The sequence below is a fragment of the Cololabis saira genome, chromosome 7, assembly GCF_033807715.1.
Source record: "Cololabis saira isolate AMF1-May2022 chromosome 7, fColSai1.1, whole genome shotgun sequence".
In the NCBI taxonomy this organism is placed as follows: Eukaryota; Metazoa; Chordata; class Actinopteri; order Beloniformes; family Belonidae; genus Cololabis; species Cololabis saira.
In genome coordinates, this window is record NC_084593.1 from 44,964,154 (window position 1) to 44,982,239 (window position 18,086).

Genomic DNA, 18,086 nt, shown 5'->3' on the forward strand with positions numbered 1-18,086 from the left:
GGCAGGAGAAAAAATATTTTGATCGGGGAAGATTTTTTTTTATTGTGCACTTCGAGAAAAAAGTCGAAATGTCGAGAAAAAAGTTGAAATGTTGAGAATAAAATCGAAATTTCGCCATTTTCACAACATTTCAACCTTATTCACAAAATTTTGACTTTTTTCTCAATATTTCGACTTTTTTCTCAAAATTGTACTTCAACATTAATCTCGACATTTCGACTTTTTTCTCAGTATTTCGAGTTTTTTCTTGAAGTGCACAATAAAAAAAAATCTTCCTCCTCTAAAATATTATTTTTATTTTTCTCCTGCCTGGCCCTAATACTCTTCCGTAGATATTTCACCCTCTAAGTTTTGAAAAATACCATCATTTACACGAACCTGCATAAATACGCTGTTAAGGTGCTATGAGCAGCCAAACCTCGAGGGGCAGTGTAACGAGAAGATAAAGTCATGCTAGCCAATCAGAATCCTGGAAAAAAATATCAACAAATGACAAGTGGCCAAACTAATTGTAACCACAGGTGTCACACATGACGCTGGTGACGTTTCTGTCACATAATGTGACGTTCTGAAGCCTAAATGTCCGTTTCTCTCAGTTTAAGAGTAAACGTGAAGACGGAGTTTTTGCAAATCTCCACTTTGGCCGGAGTTTTCAGAAATTTTGGTTTTTGGTGACTTTGAGCTTCGTTTTGGTGTAAACGAACGGCCAAAATGCATGAAAACACCACCGTTTTTGCTACGTGTAAACGAGACCTTAATGTTTTCAATTGACCCCCTTGTCAGCCTTCTGATTGGTCAGTCAGGGACCAATCAGAAAAATCATTCTCCGTTGCTACATCCGGGTCAGAATATCCACTTGGACAAAACAGCCGTATCTCTCGTTCACATCAATGGAATTTAAATCACTGGATTATTTTTTTTAAACTTTGTATTAGTAAAAGGAACACTTGGGAACACACTGCACACAGTGTAATGAGGGTGCAGCGTATTTTTTATCCCCAAACTGGCAGAAATCCGAACTGTACTTCCCTAACAAAGTCAGCTCGGCAGCAGCTACAACCCATAACCGGGAAAGTGTTTATTTATTTATCTTAAAATATTACAGATAAGACAAGCAATGTGCAGCTCCATCTCAGGAATGATAACACTTGTGCCTTACCATCCTCTAGTCAATCTGGGACACTTTAGATTCTATAAACCTAATGGAAACGGTTTCAAAATTAAAGCCCACAACATGCTTTCTTGATATTCCGCAAACCTTTTTAAAACAGTTTTTAACTGCATAGCTCCGGATGTATTGCAGATAATAAATACTTCTCTTCAAACAGCCCAGTTTCCCCAGGCGTTGAAAACTGCAGTAATAAAACCTCTTCTAAAAAAAAAAATCCAAAATTAAATCTAGATGCTACAACACTTAGTAACTATAGGCCAATATCAAATCTGCCATTTTTGGGGAAAGTTATTGAAAAGGTCGTTTTCCAGCAAATTCATGCTTTTATGATGCAAAATAATCTTTTTAATGCATTTCAGTCTGGATTTCGGCCACACCCCAGCACTGAGACTGTACTCATCAAAGTCTTAAAGGAGCTTGAGGCTCCTTTTAAGAAATGAGACTCTCTAGCGCCACCCTTCACCACGACGGCCGTTGGGGGTACTGCAGCCAACAGTGAAGCCGGCACGGGAGAACGGGGAGAACGTGCATGCAGCGTCATGTGACGTCACATCTGCAGCCCAGCGCGGGAAATTTGGGCCCGAATTGCAGCACATTTTGCAGCACACAGCCTGTTCAAGGCAAAGGAGAGATACACTAGAGGAATCATTCTTTTGGCTTTGGAATGCTTCATCTGACATTATTACTAGAACACTTATAACGTATACGAATTTTCTTCATAAATTCTGCCTCAATCCTGCCTCAAGCTCCTTTAAATGATATTCATCTGAATAAAGATGCAGGCAAATCCTCTGTTCTGGTATTATTGGATCTCAGTGCTGCAGTCGACACAGTTGATCATAACATTGTTCTCATCAGACTGGAAAAGTGGGTGGGACTTACCGGCACTGTGCTTCAATGGTTTAAATCTTACTTGCATGATAGGCCTTTTTTGTGTCAATTGGAAACCACGAGTCTGAGAGAACCAAGATCACATGTGGGGTTCCTCAAGGGTCCATTCTCGGACCGCTTCTATTCAACATCTATATGCTACCCCTAGCTCAGATTATGGAACATCACAACATTTCCTACCATACTTATGTCGATGACACACAGCTCTATATTTCAGTGTCACCACATGACTACAGTCCCCTGATCTCATTGAGTAACTGTATTCACCAAATCAATGAGTGGATGTGCCAGAATTTTCTCCAGCTAAATGCAGAAAAGACAGAAGAAGATAATTTTTGGCCCTAAAAATGAAAGGGAAAAGATCAGCGCTCACCTTGGCTCCATGTCATTGACAGCTACAAATCAAGCCAGAAATCTTGGTGTAATTATTGACTCAGACCTGAACTTCAACAGCCATCTAAAGTTTATCACTTAATCTGCTTATTACCACCTAAAAAACATTGCTAGAATTAAGGGGATTCTGTGTAAACAAGACGTGGAAAAACGTATTCATGCATTCATTTTCAGTAGGTTGGATTATTGCAATGGCATCTTTACAGGCCTTAACAAGAAATCTATCAGGCAGCTGCAGCTGATCCAGAACGATCCACCAGAGTCATTACAAACACCAGGAAACTGGACCACATTACACCAGGAAACTGGACCATATTACACCAGGAAACTGGACCACATTACACCAGGAAACTGGACCACATTACACCAGGAAACTGGACCATATTACACCAGGAAACTGGACCACATTACACCAGGAAACTGGACCACATTACACCAGGAAACTGGACCATATTACACCAGGAAACTGGACCACATTACACCAGGAAACTGGACCATATTACACCAGGAAACTGGACCGTATTACACCAGGAAACTGGACCATATTACACCAGGAAACTGGACCATATTACACCAGGAAACTGGACCACATTACACCAGGAAACTGGACCACATTACACCAGGAAACTGGACCATATTACACCAGGAAACTGGACCACATTACACCAGGAAACTGGACCATATTACACACGGAAACTGGACCATATTACACCAGGAAACTGGACCATATTACACCAGGAAACTGGACCCCATTACACCAGGAAACTGGACCATATTACACCAGGAAACTGGACCATATTACAACAGGAAACTGGACCATATTACACCAGGAAACTGGACCAAATTACACCAGGAAACTGGACCACATTACACCAGGAAACTGGACCAAATTACAACAGGAAACTGGACCATATTATACCAGGAAACTGGACCATATTACAACAGGAAACTGGACCATATTACACCAGGAAACTGGACCCCATTACACCAGGAAACTGGACCATATTACACCAGGAAACTGGACCATATTACACCAGGAAACTGGACCATATTACACCAGGAAACTGGACCATATTACACCAGGAAACTGGACCATATTACACCAGGAAACTGGACCATATTACACCAGGAAACTGGACCATATTACACCAGGAAACTGGACCACATTACAACAGGAAACTGGACCATATTACACCAGGAAACTGGACCATATTACACCAGGAAACTAGACCATATTACACCAGGAAACTGGACCATACTACACCAGGAAACTGGACCACATTACACCAGGAAACTGGACCATATTACACCAGGAAACTGGACCAGGAAACTGGACCATATTACACCAGGAAACTGGACCAGGAAACTGGACCATATTACACCAGGAAACTGGACCACATTACACCAGGAAACTGGACCATATTACACCAGGAAACTGGACCAGGAAACTGGACCATATTACACCAGGAAACTGGACCATATTACACCAGGAGACTGGACCATATTACACCAGGAAACTGGACCACATTACACCAGGAAACTGGACCATATTACACCAGGAAACTGGACCATATTACACCAGGAAACTGGACCACATTATACCAGGAAACTGGACCATATTACACCAGGAAACTGGACCACATTACACCAGGAAACTGGACCATATTACACCAGGAAACTGGACCATATTACACCAGGAAACTGGACCATGTTACACCAGGAAACTGGACCACATTACACCAGGAAACTGGACCATATTACACCAGGAAACTGGACCATATTACACCAGGAAACTGGACCATATTACACCAGGAAACTGGACCACATTACACCAGGAAACCGGACCACATTACACCAGGAAACTGGACCATATTACACCAGGAAACTGGACCATATTACACCAGGAAACTGGACCATATTACACCAGGAAACTGGACCATATTACACCAGGAAACTGGACCATATTACACCAGGAAACTGGACCATATTACACCAGGAAACTGGACCATATTACAACAGGAAACTGGACCATATTACACCAGGAAACTGGACCAAATTACACCAGGAAACTGGACCACATTACACCAGGAAACGGGACCAAATTACAACAGGAAACTGGACCATATTATACCAGGAAACTGGACCATATTACAACAGGAAACTGGACCATATTACACCAGGAAACTGGACCCCATTACACCAGGAAACTGGACCATATTACACCAGGAAACTGGACCATATTACACCAGGAAACTGGACCATATTACACCAGGAAACTGGACCATATTACACCAGGAAACTGGACCATATTACACCAGGAAACTGGACCATATTACACCAGGAAACTGGACCACATTACAACAGGAAACTGGACCATATTACACCAGGAAACTGGACCATATTACACCAGGAAACTAGACCATATTACACCAGGAAACTGGACCATACTACACCAGGAAACTGGACCACATTACACCAGGAAACTGGACCATATTACACCAGGAAACTGGACCAGGAAACTGGACCATATTACACCAGGAAACTGGACCAGGAAACTGGACCATATTACACCAGGAAACTGGACCACATTACACCAGGAAACTGGACCATATTACACCAGGAAACTGGACCAGGAAACTGGACCATATTACACCAGGAAACTGGACCACATTACACCAGGAAACTGGACCATATTACACCAGGAAACTGGACCATATTACACCAGGAAACTGGACCATATTACACCAGGAAACTGGACCATATTACACCAGGAAACTGGACCATGTTACACCAGGAAACTGGACCACATTACACCAGGAAACTGGACCATATTACACCAGGAAACTGGACCATATTACACCAGGAAACTGGACCATATTACACCAGGAAACTGGACCACATTACACCAGGAAACCGGACCACATTACACCAGGAAACTGGACCATATTACACCAGGAAACTGGACCATATTACACCAGGAAACTGGACCATATTACACCAGGAAACTGGACCATATTACACCAGGAAACTGGACCATATTACACCAGGAAACTGGACCACGTTACACCAGGAAACTGGACCATATTACACCAGGAAACTGGACCAGGAAACTGGACCATATTACACCAGGAAACTGGACCACATTACACCAGGAAACTGGACCATATTACACCAGGAAACTGGACCACATTACACCAGGAAACTGGACCATATTACACCAGGAAACTGGACCAGGAAACTGGACCACATTACACCAGGAAACTGGACCAAATTACACCAGGAAACTGGACCACATTACACCAGGAAACTGGACCATATTACACCAGGAAACTGGACCACATTACACCAGGAAACTGGACCACATTACACCAGGAAACCGGACCACATTACACCAGGAAACTGGACCATATTACACCAGGAAACTGGACCATATTACACCAGGAAACTGGACCATATTACACCAGGAAACTGGACCATATTACACCAGGAAACTGGACCATATTACACCAGGAAACTGGACCACGTTACACCAGGAAACTGGACCATATTACACCAGGAAACTGGACCAGGAAACTGGACCATATTACACCAGGAAACTGGACCACATTACACCAGGAAACTGGACCATATTACACCAGGAAACTGGACCACATTACACCAGGAAACTGGACCACATTACACCAGGAAACTGGACCATATTACACCAGGAAACTGGACCATATTATACCAGGAAACTGGACCATATTACACCAGGAAACTGGACCAAATTACACCAGGAAACTGGACCATATTACACCAGGAAACTGGACCATATTACACCAGGAAACTGGACCATATTACACCAGGAAACTGGACCATATTACACCAGGAAACTGGACCACGTTACACCAGGAAACTGGACCATATTACACCAGGAAACTGGACCAAATTACACCAGGAAACTGGACCATATTACACCAGGAAACTGGACCATATTACAACAGGAAACTGGACCACATTACACCAGGAAACTGGACCATATTACACCAGGAAACTGGACCATATTACACCAGGAAACTGGACCATATTACACCAGGAAACTGGACCATATTACACCAGGAAACTGGACCATATTACACCAGGAAACTGGACCACATTACACCAGGAAACTGGACCATATTACACCAGGAAACTGGACCACATTACAACAGGAAACTGGACCATATTACACCAGGAAACTGGACCAGAAAACTGGACCATATTACACCAGGAAACTGGACCATATTACACCAGGAAACTGGACCATATTACACCAGGAAACTGGACCATATTACACCAGGAAACTGGACCATATTACACCAGGAAACTGGACCGTATTACACCAGGAAACTGGACCATATTACACCAGGAAACTGGACCAGGAAACTGGACCATATTACACCAGGAAACTGGACCACATTACACCAGGAAACTGGACCATATTACACCAGGAAACTGGACCACATTACAACAGGAAACTGGACCATATTACACCAGGAAACTGGACCAGGAAACTGGACCATATTACACCAGGAAACTGGACCATATTACACCAGGAAACTGGACCATATTACACCAGGAAACTGGACCATATTACACCAGGAAACTGGACCACATTACACCAGGAAACTGGACCGTATTACACCAGGAAACTGGACCATATTACACCAGGAAACTGGACCATATTACACCAGGAAACTGGACCATATTACACCAGGAAACTGGACCATATTACACCAGGAAACTGGACCATATTACACCAGGAAACTGGACCGTATTACACCAGGAAACTGGACCATATTACACCAGGAAACTGGACCATATTACACCAGGAAACTGGACCACATTACACCAGGAAACTGGACCATGTTACACCAGGAAACTGGACCATATTACACCAGGAAACTGGACCATATTACACCAGGAAACTGGACCACATTACACCAGGAAACTGGAACATATTACACCAGGAAACTGGACCATATTACACCAGGAAACTGGACCACATTACACCAGGAAACTGGACCATGTTACACCGGTCATGAAATCACTACACTGGCTTCCAGTGAGTCAAAGGATAGAGTTTAAAATCTTACTGCTGGTCTACAAAGCACTGAATGGTCTTGGACCAAAATACATGGTTGATCTGTTAGTTCCTATGAAGCTCCCAGACCCCTGAGGTTCATCTGGATCTGTTAGTTCCTATGAAGCTCCCAGACCCCTGAGGTTCATCTGGATCTGTTAGTTCCTATGAAGCTCCCAGACCCCTGAGGTTCATCTGGATCTGTTAGTTCCCTATGAAGCTCCCAGACCCCTGAGGTTCATCTGGATCTGTTAGTTCCTATGAAGCTCCCAGACCCCTGAGGTTCATCTGGATCTGGTTTGTTGTGGTTCCAGAACCAGAACCAGCAAGGTTCAGCAGCGTTCAGTTATTCTGCTCCTCACCGGTGGAACAAACTTCCTGTAGACCTGAGGTCTGCTCCAACTGTAGATCCTTTAAATCAGGATAAAAACATTACTGTTTAATTAAATACTTACCTGCTGTACTCTCCTGCCCTTACTTTTTAACAACTTGTGCTTTTTATTATTTTACCTCTTTTCTTATCATTTTATTTCATTTTATTTGTTATTTACTGTTTAATTGTGTCTTGCCGCTTTTAATGTCGATGTAAAGTACTTTGAATGACCTTGTATTGAATTGTGCTGTACAAATAAACTTGCCTTGCCTGCCTGAAGTGTTCCTTTTTATTTATATCTAGTTGCCATTGATTTTCTTTGATACATTCATTAGAAATTAAGTGACGTATCACAGACAATCGCACTTATAGAGGGATTTTCGTCTCTGTCTAACTATTCTATTAATTGGTCTAAATCCACTGTTTTGTGCGTGAACTGCAATTTTAGGAATATAACCAATACTCAATTACAATCAGGGAACATTAGATATTTAGGCATAAACATCTCCCCTAGGCTGTCAGAGTTAATAAAATTAAATCATGTTCAGCTTATAAAGAAAATAGAAGATGATCTTGCTAGATGGAGCTCCCTCCCCATCTCGCTCATGGGTAGAATAGCCACCATTAAAATGATGGTTTTACCAAAAGTAAATTATTTTTTCTCAGTGATACCATGCAAACCCCCTCTTTCCTGGTTTAAATCGTTGGACTCAGGTGTTTAAATATTTCTGTGGAAAAATAAAACTCCACGTATTAGTTTAAAGACATTGCAAAAATCTAAAGAATATGGAGGTTTAGAGCTACCTAATTTTCAGTATTACTTCCTTGCTAATAAATTACAGTACATTGTAAAATGGTCAAAAAATCATCCTTTAGATAGTCAATGGCTGGACTCAGAGCAAGTGTTTTGCAACGAACTAAAAATCTCAGAGTTACCATTTATTAGTCAAAGTATCAAACGTCATCAATGTTTCAAAAGCATTAATATTAGCACAACTTTATCAGCTTGGTGGGAATTTCTTAAAGTAGCTAAAATTTCACTTTTTCCATGTGACCGTACACCCATATGGAACAACCCAGACATCGTGAAAAATGATAAAAAGATGGTTAACTTCGTTCAATGGAGAGATCAAGGAATACGGTATTTACAGCACGTAATTGTAGGAGGACAGTTTGTACCTTTCAATACACTTATTGTTCAATACGGAGTTAGCAGGAATACATTTTTAGAGTATCAACAACTTAAGGCCATAATAAATAAAACATACAAAATTCAGTCAATTAGATTTACAACTTCCCGCTAAGATAACAGATTTATTGAATCTAAGCACTTTAAAGTTGTTATCAAAACTCTACAGGTTAGTGTCTAAACTGGACGATTCAGTCTCTCTTCCGATTTCCAAGTGGGAGGCGGATCTCTCTCTTAATACCGACCAGTTTTCTTGGTCACAAATATGCTTAAAGGTGACCTATTATGGCATTTAATGTATATTTTAAACAGGCCTTGAATGTCTTAAAAACAATCTAAAGCTTGTTTTTTCTACATAAATCATAAATCCAGCCTGTGGGCCCTGTCACTAGTTTTACCGCTTCTAACCTCTTTTTCTGCGCCTCATTTTTAGGGAAGGGGGGGTATGATAATGAGGCTCTGTGCTGATTGGCTCCCTGAATGACGTGTAGCAGGGGAGGAGCATAAACCTCGCTCCGCCAGAGCAGCCCGAGCCTGTAAATTATCACAACACTGAATTTTCACAAATGGAAACTTCATTGTTAAAAAAATAAAATATGAGTTGTATATAAATAACATGTATGCACTATTTAAGCCGGATCTACCCGGCGGATGCTGAACGCTGGCCCCGGAGCCACGCCGGGCACCCGGGAGCAGCGCTGCTGGCGCAGCGCGCATCACCGCGGCTTTAACGGGGGAATCTGACCGGTTCCGACCGGCCGGGACCGCAGGAACCGGCCTGGACTGGTAGCAGGGACTCCTGGGGACCGACCAGCGGAATTTCAGCCGGATCTGCCCGGCGGATTCTGCGCGCTGGCGCCGCAACCCCACGGCGGGCGCACAGATCGGCTCCGGAGCGCATCCTATGCGCATCGCCCGTTACCGGTGATCAAACCGACAGATTTCGCTGAAAATCTTGGAGAGTGAAGCTGGTCCGACCTGAGACAGACCCCCGAGGACCCAGCTCCCAAACCACCCGGGAACCTGGATGATTTAACCCGGATCCGACCCGATCGGACTGGCTGAAGGAAGCACCGCTCCAGCAGCGTAGAGAGCTGGTTGTGGGCGTGGTTTCAGCAGCGGAGGCTGAACCTATGGAAATGAGCGCCTATGGTGACGTCACCATAGGCGCAGATTCAAGCTGTGGCTTGGGCATCTCCGGGTCTCCCGGGGGGGGCTGGGCAGTGGACGTGGGGGTCCCACTCGGAGGGCCCGGCCCTGCCTGGGTGGCTGTCTGCGCTGGGGGGACATTGCTGCCTTGGTCCTCTGTCGCTGGGCGGGGGCCGAGTGCCCCTGCGGATGTGGGGACTCCGTGAACCTTGGGGTGTCCGCCGGGGTGGCCTCGGGGGGGGGTGGGGCCGGGTCCGGGGATCGGGCCTCCCCTGACCAGGGGGTGCACGGGCGGGCGCGGCGGCGGGGTGGCACCATTCCCAGGTGTCTATGTCTTATGTTGTCAGTATGAATGGGAGGATGTTGGACCGTTTCCCCCTCCGTCTGGGGGCTCCGGCGGCGCCGGGGGCGCCCGTGGAGTTACGGTGGGGCCCTGGCCCGGCTCGGAGGGCCGGCCCCCGTCTACTGGATGGCCGGTGGGGGGGTGCGGGTGTCTTATCAGGGCTGGCTTTGCTGGTCCTGCCTCCTGGCTTCGGCCTCCGCTCCCCCTCCTTCCCCCCTACACGATTCATACGCACATAGGCGAAGGGCGGGGGGTCCGGGTCGTGGGGGGCATTGTCCCGCGTGGCCCGGCACTCCCCGCCTCACGGTTTTAACAGCAAAATAGACACTGCACATTCAACACTTAATAAATACATTTGACAAGGACATTTAGTTCGGGAGGGGGGGGTCGGTGTCAAATCGATACTTGGCCCTCCCCCTCCCTGTTTTTATGGCATTAATCACATGCACTCAACACCAGGGGCGGGAGGGGGTCCCACATCACCCGCGTTCCCTCACCGACCTGGGACACACACACACACACACACACACACACACACACACACACACACACACACACACACACACACACACACACACACACACACACACAGCCACTTAGTCACATGCATATACACAAACATACACAGCCACACAAACATATACATACACACACACACACACACACACACATAGACATACACACTGGCTTGTTCACCTGCATGCTGGCTCTCTAGTTTTTGGGGTTAGGTAGCGGTAGCAGTAGCTTAGCTCAGACTGCGATCAGATCTCAAGATTTAGGTCGATTGCTGTTGTTGTTTTGGTTGGTTCCGTGCCGGTTTCGTGTTTTGTTTGTGGTTTTTTGTTGCAGATTTCCAGTGCTTGACGTGTGTTTCCGTGTGTTCCTGCTTCCTGGATTGGCAGTGGATGTCGTCACATGTCGTTGTAATGATGATGGTAGTGGTTGTAATGATGGTAGTGGTTGTAATGATGATGGTAGTGGTTGTAATGATGGTTATATTGGTTGTAATGATGGTAGTGGTTGTAATGATGGTAGTGGTTGTAATGATGATGGTAGTGGTTGTAATGATGATGGTAGTGGTTGTAATGATGGTTATATTGGTTGTAATGATGGTAATGATGGTAGTGGTTGTAATGATGGTAGTGGTTGTAATGATGGTTATATTGGTAATGATGGTAGTGGTTGTAATGTTGGTAGTGGTTGTAATGATGGTTATATTGGTTGTAATGATGGTAGTGGTTGTAATGATGGTTATATTGGTTGTAATGATGGTAGTGGTTGTAATGATGATGATGGTAGTGGTTGTAATGATGATGATGGTAGTGGTTGTAATGATGGTGTAGCACGGTGAGTGCCACGGGGGCCCGACCGACAGGATGGAGAGACACGGAGCTTTGTGAAGAACCCTTTTTATTAACTCAAATCACCCAGTGCACAAGCACCTCACGCCAGCAGCACCTCAGCAGCAGCTTCTCCATCTGACTGAACCCAGCTGCAGTCTCCCATTCCTCCTTATCAAGGCTGCCAGGGTGGAGAGGCTGATGGGACACACCTGTGTCCCGTTAGCCTGAGTGGCTGCAGCTCCTCCACTCTGCCACACACCCCCAACGCCAAACTCGCGCCGGGGTCCGTCCGGCCGAGCCTACTCCCCCCCCCCGCGGAGCGGGAGAGGAAGCCGTCCGCGCCCCCAGGCCTTCCTGGTTCAGACGGCCGCCGAGCCCCCGTCGGGAGGTCGCCCTCGGCGGCCGTCCTCGGCGACGGGCCGACCAGCGGGAACGGTTGGGCGGCCGTCCTCGGCGACGGGCCGACCGCCGAGAAAGCCGCTCTCGGTACCGGGCCCATGGTGGCCTCGCGTCAGACGGTGCGTCCAGGACCCGCGCTGGCCGCTGGTCCGCCTCCAGGACCGGCTCCTCCACGGCGCAGCCCTGTGGTTAGTGGTTGTAATGATGGTAGTGGTTGTAATGATGGTAATGATGGTAGTGGTTGTAATGATGATGATGGTAGTGGTTGTAATGATTCAATTCAATTCAATTTTATTTATATAGCGTCTAATACAACAGAGTTGTCTCTAGACGCTTTACAGAGACCCATACCCAGAACATGACCCCCGAGCAGTTATTACATAAACAATGGCAGGTAAAAACTCCCCTAGTGGGAGAAAAACCTTAAGCCAAACAGTGGCAAGGAAAAACTCCCCTTTAGGAGGGAAGAAACCTTGAGCAGGACCAGGCTCATCAGGGGGGACCCTCCTGCCGAGGGCCAGACTGGTGGGTCAGGGACGGCAACAGCACAGCAGGCAGGTGGAAGCAGCAACGGGATGACCGGGGGTGGGGACCGCAGGCCAGCACACAGCTCCCGAAGCTCCGGCCCAATCAGCAAGTCCCAGGTTGGGGTGCAGGGTCAGGAAAAGACTTGTGCTCCGTAATGCAAGCTACAAGCCACCCACGGCCACCTGCAGGACAAAAGAGAGAAAAGGGAGGAGAAGGGGGGGCCAGCAACGGGATGACCAGGGGTGGGGACCGCAGGCCAGCACGCAGCTCCCGAAGCTCCGGCCCAATCATCAAGTCCCAGGTTGGGGTGCAGGGTCGGGGAAAAAATGATGATGGTGATGGTAGTGGTTGTAATGATGGTAGTGGTTGTAATGATGGTTATATTGGTTGTAATGATGGTAGTGGTTGTAATGATGGTTATATTGGTTGTAATGATGGTAGTGGTTCTAATGATGGTAGTGGTTGTAATGATGGTAGTGGTTGTAATGATGGTAGTGGTTGTAATGATGGTTATATTGGTTGTAATGATGGTAGTGGTTCTAATGATGGTAGTGGTTGTAATGATGGTAGTGGTTGTAATGATGGTAGTGGTGTAATGATGGTAGTGGTTGTAATGATGGTAATGATGGTAGTGGTTGTAATGATGGTAGTGGTTGTAATGATGATGGTAGTCGTTGTAATGATGATGAACCTTCTCTTGACCCAGACACCTAAGCTAATTATAGGTCAATTTCCAACCTTCCATTTGTATCTAAAATTCTGGAAAAGGCAGTTTCAAGCCAGTTATGTGACTATTTGTATAGAAATGATCTGTTTGAAGTCTTTCAGTCAGGGTTCAGAATGCATCATAGCACAGAGACAGCACTGGTTCGAGTTACGAATGACCTTCTTATGGCCTCAGATAAGGGATTAGTGTCCATATTGGTTTTACTGGACCTCAGTGCTGCTTTTGACACTGTTGATCATGGCATTTTACTGCACAGGTTAGAGCATGTTGTTGGGATTAAAGGGACAGCTCTACGTTGGTTTAAATCATATCTATCTGACAGGTTCCAGTTTGTTCATGTACATGAGGTTTCTTCAGAACAGTCAAGGGTCTGTTATGGTGTTCCGCAGGGTTCAGTGCTAGGGCCAATCTTGTTCAGTTTATACATGCAGCCGTTGGGAAGTATAATCCAGAATCACGGCATACACTTTCATTGCTATGCTGATGATACGCAGCTCTATTTGTCTATGAAGCTGGATGAGACAAAACCGTTGGTTAAACTTCAGGCATGTCTTAGGGACATCAAGGACTGGATGTCCAGACATTTCTTGCTTCTAAATTCAGATAAAACAGAGGTTATCATTCTTGGTCCAGAGCATCTTAGGAAGGGACTAGATGGTGTTGCGATGGCTTCCAGTGCAACTGTGAGAAACCTTGGTGTTGTTTTCGATCAGGATTTGTCGTTTAAACCATATGTTAATCAGGTTTGTAAAATAGCGTTTTTCCATCTCCGTAATATTGCAAAGATTAGGAAAATCCTCTCGCAGAGTGATGCAGAAAAACTAGTTCATGCGTTTGTATCTTCTAGACTGGATTACTGTAATGTGTTGTTAGCAGGATGTCCAAGTAATTTGCTGAATAGGCTCCAGCTGATCCAGAATGCAGCAGCACGAGTACTGACAGGAATCAGCAGGAGAGACCATGTCTCTCCAGTGTTAGCGTCGCTCCATTGGCTACCTGTAAAATTCAGAATTCAATTTAAAATTGTATTACTTGCATATAAAGCCCAAAACGGCTTAGCTCCGCAGTATTTACAAGATTTGATAGTGCCTTATGTTCCTGGCAGAGCTCTCCGCTCCCAGGGTGAATGTTTACTCGTAGTTCCTAGAGTATCTAAATGTAGATTTGGAGGGCGGGCGTTCTGCTATCAGGCACCATTACTTTGGAACCAACTTCCAATCTGGGTTAAGGAGGTTGACACCACCTCCACCTTTAAAACTAAACTTAAAACCTTTCTGTTTAGTAAAGCCTATAGTTAGTGTTTAGTAAACCTCTAGCTGGTGTTGGTAAATCTCTAGGTAGTGTAAACTCTAGTGTGTTAGAGTCAGTAGTCATAGTTGCAGCTATAGAACAAAACTATAATAGTTAGTCTCAAATATAGCTTCGCGGTAGATATGCTGCTATAGGCTTATGCTGCAGGGGGGCACCGACATGATCCGCTGGGCGGTGCCTCTCACCCTTCTTCTCCTCTCCTCTTCCCTTCCTCTCTTCTCCATTACCATTTTTATTTATTATAAATATCTCATAGCTATCATTTTTGTCCATCGTTCCTGTAGTTTCTTGTAGTGGTTGTAATGATGATGATGGTAGTGGTTGTAATGATGATGATGGTAGTGGTTGTAATGATGATGATGGTAGTGGTTGTAATGATGATGATGGTAGTGGTTGTAATGATGATGATGGTAGTGGTTGTAATGATGATGATGGTAGTGGTTGTAATGATGATGATGGTAGTGGTTGTAATGATGATGATGGTAGTGGTTGTAATGATGATGATGGTAGTGGTTGTAATGATGATGATGGTAGTGGTTGTAATGATGATGATGGTAGTGGTTGTAATGATGATGATGGTAGTGGTTGTAATGATGATGATGGTAGTGGTTGTAATGATGGTAATGATGGTAGTGGTCATAATGATGGTAATGATGGTAATGATGGTAGTGGTTGTAATGGTGGCAGTGGTTGTAATGATGGTTATATTGGTAATGGTGGTAGTGGTTGTAATGATGGTAGTGGTTGTAATGGTGGTAGTGGTTCTAATTATGGTAATGATGGTAGTGGTGGTAATGGTGGTAATTGTGGTAGTAGTGGTAATCAATGGCAGTGGTGGTAATGGTTCTAATGATGGTAATGTTGTTAATGATGTTAGTAGTTTTAATGATTTTATGGTTTCAATGATGTTAGTCACGGTAGTGGTTGTAATGATGGTTATATTGGTAATGATGGTAGTGGTTCTAATTATGGTAATGATGTCAGGGGTTTTAATGGTGGTAGTGGTTGTAATGGTGGTAATTGTGGTAGTAGTGGTAATCAATGACAGTGGTGGTAATGGTTCTAATGATGGTAATGATGTTAGTAGTTTTAATGATTTTAGTGGTTGTAATGATGGTAATGATGTTAGTAGTTTTATGATGTTAGTGGTTGTAATGATGGTAGGGTTTCAATGATGTTAGTCACGGTAGTGGTTGAAATGATGGTTGTGCTGGTAGTGGTTGGCATGGTAAATGACTGCCTGAAGTACCTGAATTTTCAACACGTTCAGACTAGTGAATCACTGATCTTACTTTGTCAGTAGCTAATACCAGTGCCGGAGGTTTGAAGTGATGCCACAGTGTAATCATGAGCTGGAAACGTGACCGTCTGGAGCAGACTGAAGGTATCAGGCTGGGCTTCAATGTTTACAATCAAACAATCATTCCCTGGAACAATATACAAAAATAAATCTCAGATATTAATTCTATGAACTGTTATTTATTTGTTATTTCAAAATAAAACCATCAATTTCCAAATGTAATAGATAGCAGCTGTAGCTGAATCGCTGCCAGCACAAACTAAATCTAGCTCTGCGTCGTACATCAGTAGGTTTTTAGTGAGCAGATTGGCTCATGAATCCGTCTCGTTTTCTGAGAACCAGTTCCCATTTTGATGAGCTCTGGGATTGATATCCCACTGTTGGATCATTGCTTCCTGTTTCTGATGCTTCTTCTTTGTGGGTTTTTCTCCACTAAGTAGAAAAGCTGCTCTGTTGAATTGAGATCATCCACTGACTGGGCCATTGAAGAATATTCCATCTGTATGGCTTCAAAACGTTGTAATGGGCTTTTGTAGGATGTTTAGGGTCTTTATCCATGCGAAAGGCTGTCCCATCAGTCTGGTAATGTGAGCAGAGTGTATGGAGCGACACCTACAAGCAGTACTGGAGTTGAGGGGGGAGGAGGGGGGGATGGCATCCCCCCCCTGAAATAAAAACGGTCCAAATCATCCCCCCTGTCAAACTGCCACCCCCCCTTTCCATCCCTTATGTCATTTCATCAATGAATGTGGTTTTACTGCTATTTCAACATTTAGAGTCATCACCAGAAAAATAACACCAGAAAAATAACTTATTTGACAATTTTCACCTGTTTCTAGTGAATTTTCACTTGAAATAAGTAGAAAAGATTTATCTTCTTATTACAAGCAAAAAAATCTTGTTCCACTGGCAGATTTTTCTACTTATTTTAAGTAAAAATCTACTTGAAACAGGTGAGAATTGTTGTTTTTTCCAGTGATGAGTCTTGTTTTAAGTGTATTGAGATTTTATTTACTAAAATGAGACATTTTAACTAGAAATAAGACAAATATTCTTGTTCAGATTTAGAGTTTTTGCAGGGATCCATGTTACTTATCCTGTGAAGGACAGAGTCATATTGATAAGTTCAGAAAAGTGTTTTTTATTGTTGTGTTTTGATGTATTTGATGTAAGCCCAGTGGATATTTAAAGCTTACAGAAGGCTGCATTTAACTGCTGCTATGTCATTCCTGCAGTATTTCTGCAGCTGTTTTGGTCACTGCTATTATTTGTAATATGTTATATTATTTGTAATGAGCACAAATTATCTGTCCCCATATGATCAAATTCACCATCCCCCCTGATTCTTTTTTTACAACTCAAGTACTGACTGTACCAAACTGTTGACATGGCCACACCAAGGGTTTTTGGTTGCTGAATCAACCTCAAAGCCTCATATCAACCCCAGACCTTTTATCCTCTTCATTTATCTCGTAGTAACACAGAAATGAATCGCACGAAATCAAGAGGAAAGATACTCACTTGTTTTTAGTTTTAAGAGTAGCATTAATAAAACAAATTACAAGAAATTGGTTAAAGGATGATAATTTAATTAATTCTAAATGGAAGGATCTTGTAAATGACATGTATGGAATGGAAAAAATAACAATGAGACTCAGAAATTAAGTTTATATTTTTGAAGAAAGATGGAAAAAACAATAGCCCTAATGACCCATAACATGATTTTTGTGTATGTTTTGTCTCCGAATATGTCTATACTTCTGTCCATGTAAGGTATCCTCTCAATGAAATCTTATATGTATTGACAAAATGATATATATGTATAATGTTTTTAATTTGGTTTGATGTTTTTTTTTGTATTGTGTATG